General features: G+C 34.3%; 1 protein-coding gene across 2 annotated transcripts in view; it reads right to left on the bottom strand.

Moving 5' to 3' along the window:
* The window catches only part of LOC131852652 (LIM domain transcription factor LMO4), a 177,247-nt gene that overhangs the window by 2,520 nt on the left and 160,856 nt on the right, over positions 1-13,871 (bottom strand). The gene's annotated exons all lie outside the window — the stretch shown is intronic.

Raw genomic sequence — 13,871 nt, 5'->3', positions numbered from 1 at the left:
GTTCATTGCTTAAGAAATATATATTTAAATGGATTATATACGGGAAACTAGCTAGATAGTTTAGTGATTGAAAGTTACGAAGTTAGTGGGAAAGAACAAAGTTTAACTGTATTGAATTATTGGCTATGTTAGATTTTTGTAGTTTATTGATGACTATAAAGTATATAGTTAATTTATTTTAATTATGTAAGCATCATCTCGCGTTCGTGATATATGAAAGATAGAAATAGACATAACGAATAAGGACTTTATTTGAACTTCGAAATCTAAATTATACAATTACAAGTATATCTGAAAATCTTAGCTTGAAGGTAAAATATATGTAAATATTAACAAAGACTTCGTCTCTGAAAGTAAAATATTCGTATAAGTATAACAGATATTTTTTTTGCTTTCAAATTGGCGGTAAGCGTATAATTTATCGTTAGGCAGGTATAATCTCTTGGCAAATTACCAGTTATAAGATCCTTCCCCAATACATCTTGAAGAAATTGCAGCCAAAGCATTTAGTAGCCATATATCATGGCGTCGGTGCAGGCCGCTGGCTACGTCTATTTTTCACACATAGTCTGCGAAATTGATCGTGTTATGTTGAAGGTAAGGACGGCGAGGGTTTTGAACTCTTATAATTGAATTCTATAATAAATAATACCAATTAGATTTTATAATTTACTTAATCTTTTGTAATTAATTGTATCAGTAACTTTTTAAGTGAAATCAGATCTATAATTTTTTTAAATATTTATTTCCTATTTCCGTATCAAAAATCAATTGAGGTGTATTTTGTACTAGTTATTATTAGGTATACGATAGGTACATAGTTAATGTTACGACGAACAAAAGCCGCTACACAATTGGCATAGTTCGTGGTAACAGCTGCTCGCGTATACGGAGTGTTCTAACAATGATATTGTAACTTTAATATTTATTGCACTTTATCAACTCGGGCCCAGCTACGTCGTACGCGACGACGCGACATCACCTATAACACAATTACGTATTTATATGTAACCTAAATTAAAAACATGAGTGTTCATGCATAAATTTATTAAGAGGCACCAGTCTGCGTCTAGTCTTTATACAAGCAGAACTTAATTAACTTGACGCTATTGTACGTCGGGACGTAAACCCTTATAAACGTTTTGGTTAATATGTTTAAGCTTTAGGAGACCTAAACTCTCCTGTGAGAGTATAGAATGGCTGGAGGCGATGTCGGCGGTGCTCCGATCGAGTCCCGGAGCACGAATGAATTAATGTTGTGTTGTGACCGGCTGGCCGGCTAGCGGCCGTGGCGGCGCGGCGTGGAGGGCGGCCTGCAACCCCGCCACCATCGCAATAGCGGGGGGCATGTTGCGATTAAAATATAATTAGGAGCTCGGCAATTGTTTCGCCATCGAGCCAGGTGGCACGGCTCAGGCGGCTAGGTAAATTAAATAGCCGTATAGGGTTTCCAATTACGCTCACTCGGCGGCCGCGGAAAACACGCTTATTGCCTAATAATAGAACCGAGGGGAACAATATGAGGATCTTATATAGTTGATTAATTATTTCACGCTGAGCGCTGGTCCGTTTATGTTAAAAACTGCACCGGAAATGGTGTTCGGAGTCGATACTACGCAGGTGTAGCGTATTAATTACAATCAGAAAGACAGTGGTACGTAATAAATCACATTCAACCTAGAGCATACTTTCAGTATTAATGAATTCAAACGGGCCGCGATAATTGCGTACCTAATTACGGGCGGCCGGAGCTGTCTAATTTATCACTGTCGGATTATGAATTAGGAATGGCGTTAATTAAACATGCATAATATTTGTGGTGGTTACACACTGCAAAGTGTGCTATTGTCGCGGCCTCCCGGACGCCGGACGCCGGACGCCGCGCTCTCGCCGGGCTCCCGCCGCGGTCCACGAGCGCCGGAACAATTAGATTTCAAACTATTACGGACGCTATTGAAACTTAACGAATACGCTACACTCTGAATGTGAAACAGTATTGTTTACAGTTACAATTATGGAATTAGACTTGTGTGCAAACAGATGAATTAGTGTAGTATGAAATAATTCTGTGCAGTTTATGAGTCTACAGATAAGTACTGAAATATAAGCATTAAAAATTATATATTAATTGTATTACTTCTAGATGTTGTTATGTAATGAGGTTTGGGATAAGAAATGCATGCAATCACTTGAAGTTCGTGTATAAACTTTCGTATTTGTTTTCGAGTTTTCTTATATTCTATGGATGGTAAATAATATTATAATTTTAAAGTATTTTTATACTATAATTATATAACAATTTATAAAACAATAATCGTAGTATTGATAGTCGTGAATACTAATAGTAAGTACAATCATAATATTGTAATCTATAATTGTATATGATGGTATTCCGCTATTATATTTCTATTTTATTATAATATGTAAATCGTATAGTAAAAGGTGTATTTATCATAGGTCAGTGATGTTGGCGAGCTAGGTTTAGTTGAGGTCGTATTGACTGACCCCTGCTTGGGTTTGCGCTGCATTTAATGATCGACATTCGATACGAGGTATAATAGGTCAATTACAAGTGTTTTTTATCATCGAATTTAATTATTGTGACAACTTGTTTATCAAGATAGTTATATATATACCATATTAGGTTTAATAAATCAATATTTTCAAATTCATATCTATATCAAAAAATACTGTTGCTTTTTATTTATGTTTCTTTTTTTAATTGTAAATCAGTCAGCTAGAATTTTTTTCAGTAAAGTATGGCGATGTTTGAGTGTGTCTCTATTCAATAATATTTCCAATTTATTATTGTTTTATATCGATAACAAAAATTCTTATACGAGTCTTATCTTCATTATAAGTGCTTTAATTACAGATAATGTTTTGCTTGCAGAGATTCTAATCTGCTTCAAGTCAGTTTATGAAATGAAATTTTCACTAATAGCTTTGGCCGGAGTGCTCTAGTTTGTTAGTAATTTCGTTCTTGTGAAAATAATAGTATCTTATGTATTTTAGGGAATGAGCAATTTATCTATGCTACTATTAAGTCCGATCGTGTTGTAATTGTAATGTTTGTACTACTTTTTACGAAAATTACACGTATAGTTTATATAATATATAGGTCCTTAGGTCTACCTAAGGACCTATATATTTATATAGGTCCTTAGATAGGTACAGAAAGTTTATATTTTTTTTAAATTATGTGTTAAAATACATTAAATCAATAGAAAAAAACATTACACGCATTACCATATATATGACATCCACACATATATACATATATGCTCTTTTTTAAATTGTTATTACTGATTTAAAGATCTATTTGTATTTTTAAAGGTCGAAATCCACTAGTTAATATTAACATCTATACATACATGTAATAAAAATGTAACAAATGCTTGTCTGTACATGAACGATGTATGAGAAAAACTATTATTTTATTTTTACTTCATGAAAGTAATTAAATACAAAACAATGGTTATTAGATTTTTTACTATGCATTTGTACGTGCTCAGAAATTGGAGATGGGCGTCGTTTTCACTAATGTATTGTGGTAATCTTCAATTATTCATTCATTACTTTATTCCAATTGGTTTATAAAAAGTTTAGAAATAGTTATACGGGCACGAAGTCGCAGCCTTAGTAGTAAATATATTCTGCTAACTTAAAGCACTTCGAACTTTTAATAAGTAATGATATATCAAATGACGTTATTACCGGTACAGTTTCCAATTCTTAATTTGTAGTTATACTACATAGAGTCAATAAACAGAATTTAATCCAAGAAAGGTACACATCCAATATAATATCATAGTTGAATGAAAAGCTCAGTTCACAATGGTTCATCGGTATTCCATTAACTAGTAAAGCAAACACGGGACGCATCCGGACTCGTAACTCAATACAGAACGATTCCTAGCGAACGATACCCGTTTCGGCCGATTTGGGATGTTTCCATTCGATTGTAACAACACTGTTTATATTGGGCTGGGCTGGTGCGCCCTAACAGCCGCTTCCAGATAGACTTTCGCGAGACAATGCAAGACTGGGTCTAAATAATTTAATAGTTGTAACCGTGTGTCGCGTGGAGCCTTTGGCAAATAGTCGGCCGACATTTGGCGATATTGCGTTCGGTTCGAGTTTGGTGTGTAGGTGCTATGAAGTACCGCTTATGAGGTTCGGACCTCCTTACCTCTACGTGTGGGGAATTGAATATTAATTAAGTGTTATACACAGAATACAGTTTATACGGAAACTTATATTTATAATAATACTTGTCGCGTTGTTTTAGTAATAAAATATATATCTTAGTTACGAGATGGTTGTTTGTGATGAGTTACTGACGAAAAAAAAATATTAAAAGCAGTAGTCAGTTATATTTATGTAGGTATCATTTATCTGATTAGACACAGGTTTATTATTACAGAATAATAAACGCATAATATATATATAGTATATCTTCCACTAATTAACAATTTGTTATGTGATTGTTATAGCGAATAGGCGAGTATAAGGTTCTTGAGGTTAAAGAAAACCTAACATAGGAAATTAAGTCTCTCTATTACCTATTTATAATTCAGCATCATACTAAAAGGCAGATTGTGTTAGGCTCAGCTATAGCATAAAATCAAATAAAAATAAGTTTTGGGAAAAACATATTTTATTTATAATAGTTTTGTTTCAAAAACTTATAAGCAACGACTTACACATTTTCATATCGTTTATCTATTTCAATAAATTTAAAAAAGCTTAGTTTGAAAAGACTTAACTAAGATAGTTTGACGTGTAAAGTTTCCTATACAACATGAGTATAGCTTTAATGTAATAGACAACCTTTGGCCAATAACCTTGAGACACCGAATGCGGTTACATAAAAGACTAATACTCGTTATACGTGAATGTCGTAAACAGTCGCTCAATAAGATATGCCACGGTAAGATATAAGAGTGATAGTGAACGTTTGGATCGGGCGGGCGGTAATAAATTAGAGCGAGCGAGGGCGGCAGGGCGGGCGGTGTCGCGTGCGCGGCGGCCGTTTGTCGCGTCGCGTGCGCGCGCGCTCATTGCTTATTCATGCGGGCGCGGCACGCACACCGCGCCGCTCACCGCTCCGTGTGCTACGGTGACGCCGCGCACCGCGATCTCACTGCCCGCCATTAATCATCGATCACGTCTTCACCGATAAACGTTATCTCTACGTCATCACTCCTCTTTATTGCGACGTATTCATAACAGACCCAATAAATAAATATTCAACTTAATTTATGTCGCAACGTGCCATAAATACTGGTAAGTGCCGGTCTACACCGCTCACTTATAAATGAAAACTACCGCAAATGTTAACTTGTGCGTAAGTGGCGTAGTAGTGTAATTGATGTGGGTACCTAAGAAAACTTTAAAGAAGTCTTACTGACTTTCGTCAAAGGATTTTGCATAATTCCCGATAACGAGCATTCGAGTCGCTCTTACTTCAAAGCTGCCGTTTCTGTTACAGTTTATTAATAATAAAATTTGGTCGGGTTGTCGGTGGGTGCGGGTGCGGGTGCGGGTGCGGGCACGGGCTCGGGCGGGCGCGGGCTCGGGCGGCTGTAACGAGCGTGGACCGCGCTCGTTATCGGGCTCCGGCCAGCGCCGCGGAAAATTCGCCCGAAACTGACGCGCGTGAAAATTTAATGAACGGCCGGACGCTAGTTAACTAAAAGGTAAAGTGCACCCTCTTGACGTGTTCGGTAAATATTAATAGTGAGTATGCTAGCGTGCGCCATTAAAAATGCACGAGTCCGCGGACACGGCAGTGTGCGGTGGCCGGCGCCGGCCGCGTTCATTAGCCGCTTTACTCGCGTCCCCTTCTCAAAATTAACCTCCGTTCGCCTTGAGTCAGTTCACACGCCTCGTCCATCACCCACCATGTCTCAATTAGCCAACTACTAGTCTGCGCATCAAACTAAAAAGACACTTTTCTAGCTACTTTCAAGTTCGTCTATGGTACAGACATCCAATAGCCAACTTCCTCCAGTTTCGCGCTATGCATGACCTGAGAACGCTTTCCGAGAACAAGTTTCACTATCTGGGCCATTTTAAAACTCTTACGGCTGCTATTAAGGATAATAGAAATTGTCTGGCTGAAACTATGAGTCAAGGAATTATATTGTAGTGTGAAATGATCGAAGTTTTAGAGTATAAAATTTTCTTTCATTAAAAGGTGAAATTATTTTGTTTAGTTCGATTATTCCATTAGTCAAATGGAAAAAAACTAGATGTGGTAATATAATGTTAATTAAAAACAAAATGTACATAAACCCTTCATTATTTTTAGCTTCTCTAAACAAAAAATAAGTAATTTACGCACTTTTCTATTTATTGTAGGAAGACTCTCAAAATGTCTGAGAATATTATGTCTTTATACATATAAAGGGGGTGATATTTGTTACGCAGTAATGAGGATCGTTAATTATGTATAGGAAGGTGCGTTGCCGTTTCAATTCAGAACGATTCACTGTTGCGGACTCTCGCGAATAAGGTCAAGGGTTCCCGTCGGTACCCCGAGGGGTTCCCAAATTAATGAGACACTCCTTTGTAATAAAGAAATAACAAGAATTGCGCACGCGAAGACTTCGGTGTCATTAGAGCTGTTGCGAAGTCTTGAGTGGTCTAAACAACTCGGGTACCTCACAAAATTTCCAAACGATTCTGACGATGGCTCAAAACTTCAACATGACTTGGTATACGTAATTTGAGTAGTACATTAAAATTTTTTTTTTTGCTTAAGAATAACAAAAATTATAGAAACTAGTTATATATTATAAAAATCATGTTATTTAATAATATTTATATTGAATGCCTATTATATTGTAGAAATGTAATGAGATTAAGAAGAAATTGTTAGATCATTAAATAAAAAAAAATATTTCTAAACATGTGTACAATTTGGATCGTAAATGTGGAACAGAATTAATTATAGATTTTTGAAAAGAATAGAGAGCCACGGTGATAACCAAATGATGGGTTCAAAACAAAAAAGAATACTGAAATATACAATGTTCCTTCGAAATCTAGCGTAGTCATGAAACGGTGTCGGTGTCTGTGACGCGTCACGGGCTCACAGCTCATATTACCGGAGGCAGGGTAGATTAGAGAGGGTAGCAGAGGCCGGCCCCGGAGGCCTGCGGGCGGGTTTCTAAGTCTCGGCTAATTGGATGAACCGCCAGCCGGCCCAATTAGCAGCACCGTTGTGATTCATTTTAATCGTGCGCCCTTATCAGTGCACCTCGACGGGAACTAGAGTAGCTTGTGTACATGTGAGTGTAAAATGCTCGTTCACTATATTCACTACAAACCCACCCGGTATCGCACTGTAACTTATTATAAAAATCTACTGTTTTTACGTAAAACATAATCCATGTAACTTGCTGTGACTTTTTGTGAAAGATTAAAAAAATGTCTTTCCTCTTTATTCTTTTATTTTATATATAATTTAAGAAGTTTATAATAATAAAACACTTCAATCGTGATAAAATTAGTACACGATAAAAATGGAAGTAAAAAAGGAATCGTCAAAGTCGGTTACGCGAGCTGACGTCTGACGCGAATGTATTAGAAAAGTTGTCAAATGGAATGTATCAATATCTTCAACTGTCGTAGCATGAAGTCAGTTTGTAATGTATTATTGTTTATTATCAATTCACATAAAAGAATAAGACAATTAAATTTAATAATTTTTAATCAGTTTACTGGATATTAATATATCCAGTAAACTGATTAAAAATTTTTCCTAACTTTGAGACTCACTTTGCCATTGCACCACAATCTGTCTGGGTCTGGCTTTATCTGTCATTATCCTTGATTACAATGCAAAACGGCAAAATAAATTGAGTATAATTATCGTAGCCCACTTTAATAAAACTTCTACAGATATAATATCTGTTTACATCTTTTGTTTTCGCCAATTGGTGTGAAACTTTAGAAACTATGCTTGTAACACATACTATAATCTCTTTCGAAATCTCAAATAAAATTTAAAAATAATAGTAGGTATATTTGTTGTTAACTACAATCAAATTAAGGTACATTAGACAGGATAGACCTAAACCAATATCGGTGTTAGAGTAAATAATAGAGGGTAGTAGGGTTACCACACGTCGGCGCGTGACGGATAGTCTCGGACCGTAACGGGCTAACGGCGCATACGGGAATTAATCAGGACCGTTTTCATCTTAAGATGGAATTCAATTATTTCTTGTATTAATTAGTTATAATTTGTGTGAGAGTGTTGGAACTTTACTACGATTATTTAGTATTACTGTACCACATATTAATGCTTTTAAGATAATAAATAAGGCGGAAATTATGGCGGGATATTATATCTATCTATGGAACTATTTTATTACATAAGAATTTTTATAATACTAATGATTCATGTTGAATACTCTTGTTTTTAAGCTATAGTTTGCTTAGACTGACTGATGTATATAGTCACGTTGTATTTTGTAAATTCAGAACGTACTATCGGTCAGTTTATAGTTGTATATAAAGTTATTATAAAAGGATAATTTCTATATAAAATAAACAAAAACAAACTATATATACTGATACTATACAATTCTCATATCCCATTGCCATTCGCATGTCACCTAATCAAATTCAACTTTATGATTCGTTAAAATTGCCGAAGTACAAAGTATAGTATAGAAATGTGCAAATTATATAGAACCTACTAAATATAGATAGGTACATAAAATATGAGAAGTTTAACCTAGAGAATATTAATATACAAAACTGAAACTTTTTCATCAGTCGAAATGCATTCGATTGGAGCCATATCAAGCTGAGGACGCGTCCATTAACAGAGCATGTTTACAAAACACAAACCGGCGAGGTGCGGTGTGAGCGAGACGACAAGAGAAACCACTTCCGCGATGAGATGGCGCACTTCCTGTGATTGAGGGTTGCTGCCCCCCCTCGCCTTGCTCGATCGGACCGCGATACTTGCATACAAACTTCTAGATACAACTCTTTAGTTAATTTATTGGGGTTTTTCAATAGACGAATATCTATGGAATATAAGGAAATGATTAATATCAATAAAAAAAAACATCATAATCATCACGATAACAAGTGATATCCATACCACTATAAGTAGTACCACTCCTACGTTCCCATTTCAGAGTTGTTATTATTAAATGCAGTGAGATTATATTGTCTAATACTATCTACAACCGAAACACAAGCTACTTTGCGGCTGAAATAGGTGGGATTGAGATATCCCTGCAGACGATTTTTACACTCTATCTCTGGTAAAGTGTGTTACAATTAATAAAAGCCAATAATATAAATTTGCAGAATTTGAAATAATTTTCAACTTTTGTCTTTATTTTACGCAAGAATTTTGTTTAATGTCTTCATTATGCTTATGAGGTAGTTTATAGACACACACGTTAGACGAACATGCTTAACAATCGTCGACGTCACTGCATGCGGTACAGTGTAATTTCCACTGCATCCCATTCCCATCTCTCTCGCTCAGCTAAGTAATGACTTAGATCCATTCCCGGATAAATAGCAAATTGAATGTGTGCCCCTCCGGTGGCATACGTCCCCTGTTTGTGCCAGGCTTTAGCTGCTTTCTACTGATACAATTGTTCACAAAGTATTTTTGGTAAGTTTAAAAGGACGTATGTGTTTGATTGAAGTAATTGATAAATCTAAGTAATTATAAATTACTTCGTATAACCACAGATAACATAATATTACATACAGATACCCCATCCCATACTAGAAAATGGTTCCTTCCTAACTCGGGCTATTCTTCGGGCTATTTTATTTCGACCGTAGCCGCTAGATGTCGCTAGATCTGAAGCAGTTCGGATTACTAGTGGGTGCTTAGTAACAAAGCATGAAAATAGATGGCAGTCAATTCAGTCTACATGACATCTGTTTTGCAAAGATATGTATATAATAGATATGTAGGTAACTGTATCGTGTACCTCATTAGGGACGATTCAAGATTCAATGTAAATGTGTAGGTATAATATCGTTAGCCTACACTCTGCAGATATGGCTTATGTGCCAATGTATATACCTATTATGTTATGGTTTATTTTACATTCCATGCCTATTTTTTTGATATGTTGTAACGCGTCTGCGCTATACGTATAGCCCGATTTTGATACTTTTATACTCGTACGTATCAAAATCTGGCTATATGATTTTTTATTTCAATCGTTATGTGTAAGAGACTGGTTTTAGCTACAATTAATTTACTTATATACTTCATGTATTCTACATGTACCCCTCTTTTCCCTAATGAGAATTCCGCTATATCTTATATATAAATTTTGTATCACAGTGTTAGTTGCCATATTTCTCCCACATTTTGATGAAATTTGATATGTATACTTGCCAGGTCTGAGGTAGGGTTGTTATCTATTTTTTATACCCCTAAGTCATAGGGGTGGCCTACCCCGAAAAAATATTTTTTTGTATTATGGACAATTTTTTATTTATTTATAATATTACATTGAAAATACATACACGCCTAAATTTTCACCCGTCTTTCACCAACCCCTATTTTTAATAGCGATATTCTTACAAATATTATAAATGCTAAAGTAACTCAGTCTGTCTGTTTGTCTCGCTTTCACGCCAAAACTACTGAACTGATTTAATTGAAATTTGGTAGACAGATAATGTAGACCCTGAGAAAGGCTACTTTTTAATGCGAAAAAGTATTGAAAGGGGAAATGAAAGGCTATATGAGGATATCGTAATTTTTAAAGTCAGATCTTGTAAGATTAAGTGAAGAGGGTTGGTCTAGGTTTTTCATTATTAGAAATGTGTAACGGGGTAACACGTTATTTAGTGCGAAATTGTGTATATTACAATAAAATTTAACGAGAAAATATTATAATGATGTCACTGGGACACTCATTGCCTGTATATTCTTTGTACTATATCGTCCGTTAGTCGCGAACTTTCTGGAAACACGAGAGGCGCGCTCCTATTGGTTAGTAGATGAGGTAGACGAGTCTCACGGCGCCGCAGCGTAAGTACTTACTATACATACGTAGTATACATATGGGTGTTACAAATGTTTTTATTACGAGTAATATTACTCTGTTATCTAAGCAAGTAATGTGTGCTTATTTTGAACTTGATAACATTCTGAATTACTCGTATATCTTTCAATATCTTTAGCGGTATAAACCAGGTTATGTACTACTACTAGTATTGTTAGTGATAAAGTTGATGAACAAAAATAAAACAATATTCGTATTAAAAATATATTCATCTAATATTTTTGGCATTATTTTTAAGTTTCTTCCAAATACAAGGGGTCTGACATGGGGTGTTATGTACCTACATTAAAAGATACTTTTTGAAATGTATGAAATGTATGTACCTACATTAAAAGATAATTTTTGAAATGTATGAAAGAAATGTATGTACCTACATTAAAATATAATTTTTGAAATGTATGAGATGTATGAAAGAAATGTATGTACCTACATAAAAAGTTCATTTTTGAAATGTATGAAATGTATGAAAGAAATGTATGTACCTACATTAAAAGATAATTTTTGACATGTATGAAATGTATGAAAGAAATGTGTGTACCTACATTAAAAGATAATTTTTGACATGTATGAAATGTATGAAAGAAATGTAGTACCTACATTAAAATATAATTTTTTAAATGTATGAAAGTAATGCATGTACCTACATTAAAAGATAATTTTTGACATGTATGAAATGTATGAAAGAAATGTATGTACCTACATTAAAATATAATTTTTGAAATGTATGAGATGTATGAAAGAAATATATGTACCTACAAGTTCATTTTTGAAATGTATGAAATGTATGAAAGAAATGTATGTATGTACCTACATTAGAAGATAATTTTTGACATGTATGAAATGTATGTACCTACATTAAAATATAATTTTTTAAATGTATGAGATGTATGAAAGAAATGTATGTACCTACATAAAAAGTTCATTTTTGAAATGTATGAAATGTATGAAAGAAATGTATGTACCTACATTAAAAGATAATTTTTGACATGCATGAAATGTGTGTACCTACATTAAAAGATAATTTTTGACATGTATGAAATGTATGTACCTACATTAAAATATAATTTTTGAAATGTATGCACCGTACAATAACAATACACGTTAAACATCATACCACAGAGTCATACGCAAGTTAAAAACAAACTGCTATGATATATTAATGAGAAAGGAAAATCAACTTTATGGTATTCGAGTTAGGGTCGATTTCTCTCTTTTTTTTAAATACTATTTTAATCTTACCAGTTGCCAGTATTCGAAGACAGCTACGATTCGTACTCGATATTTTAAATTATTATGTAATCGATTATTCAGTACAAATGTAAATAACCAACGACACTAATAATGTACTACTATATTCCGTTCTTTGAAACGGAACACTGCTATAATACATAATAATAAAAATTTACTGTTCACAACGACTCATTAAAAGCATCATCGAATAATGCGCTGTAATAAAATCCTGTTATCGATTATTCAAAAAAATCGATAATACATGTATTTATTTTTAATATGACAACACTTCATACATAAGTATTATTGGAAATAGTATTACTTGCTTGTTCGGCTATTTTTAATTTACTTAAAAATTTTTTATATGTTTAATTTACAATAATAATATATTAAGTGCTTATTATTGGAAAATATAAAAAAGACATTTAATTAGGCCGATACAAATGACGACAATGCCATCTATGAAAGCATTTTGAAAACATTGAGCCCCATATTAGCACTGATTAAAGTGTAATTAAGTACTGGAAAATAACAAAATGAGTAAATATATGAAAATTACTTTTCTAAACGCATTATTTCATTTTAACATGTATATATAACTTTTTAAAAATTGATTAAACATTTTTGAAAACACAGTTTTGTTTTTTAAAACGTTTGCAAAACTATGAAGAATTCCATCGATACCAATCACGCCATCTATATGCAACTTTTAGCAATAATAATGGCTACTTCCTCATTGAGTGCCACTGGTATAACTATTGTAATTTACATTTCAACCTACTCAATAAATTCTCTATATTCTAAACAAATTTTATATACAATACAATTGTATACATAAACTGTATAAATATTCTCAATTGTTACGTTTTAACGTAGAGTGTATAAGGTCCAGCTGAAAATTATAAATAAACAAACATATTTAGCTTTAATCTATTTTTAGAAGTCTAAATGTTGTATATTGCATTATAGTTCAACCATTAAAGCGAAAAACTAGAAGGTAATTTCAGAGGCAGCAACACAGTTAAAACTGTGTTTAAAAACTAATTCTCGGACGAGTATGGCGGACCGCGTCGATAACCTGCTAGTATTTACAATGTTTTTCGTCGGTCGTATTTTTTGGCTTGTTTTACGGTCGGGGAATATGAAAAGTTTTGAGAGGCTCTCGCGGAGAGGCGTAAAGGCGGTTTACGATGCGTCTTCAAGTTGAATGCGCCACATGTTCGCGTGTTCTACTGAATTTCCACGCGGTATAACCGCATTACACGTGCTACGACCTGACCATGAAAATTTTAAACGTCTCGCCAAAACTAAAAGATGCGCTGAACAGCGCTGTACTCTACGAACAAACTACCGCATAATGTGAGACCCCTAATTTTAAAAGAAATATCTAAAGGTTTGGTTAAAACCGAGATCTTTTTAACACTGCACAATGCATTTGTGTTGAGGGCAGCTGCAAAAACTTTCGCAGCCTCGGGACAACAAAGAGACGTTCTTATAAATTCCCGATTAAATTTTGGATACAAGCGCCAATGAACACAAATTCGTAGAGTCGGTCCAATAAAGGAC

This window comes from Achroia grisella, unplaced genomic scaffold (genome assembly GCF_030625045.1).
Source record: "Achroia grisella isolate CSIRO2021 unplaced genomic scaffold, CSIRO_AGI_Agris_v1 utg856, whole genome shotgun sequence".
In the NCBI taxonomy this organism is placed as follows: domain Eukaryota; kingdom Metazoa; phylum Arthropoda; class Insecta; order Lepidoptera; family Pyralidae; genus Achroia; species Achroia grisella.
Note: the sequence above shows the minus strand (reverse complement) of the source record. Positions and strands in the feature narration are given on the sequence as shown.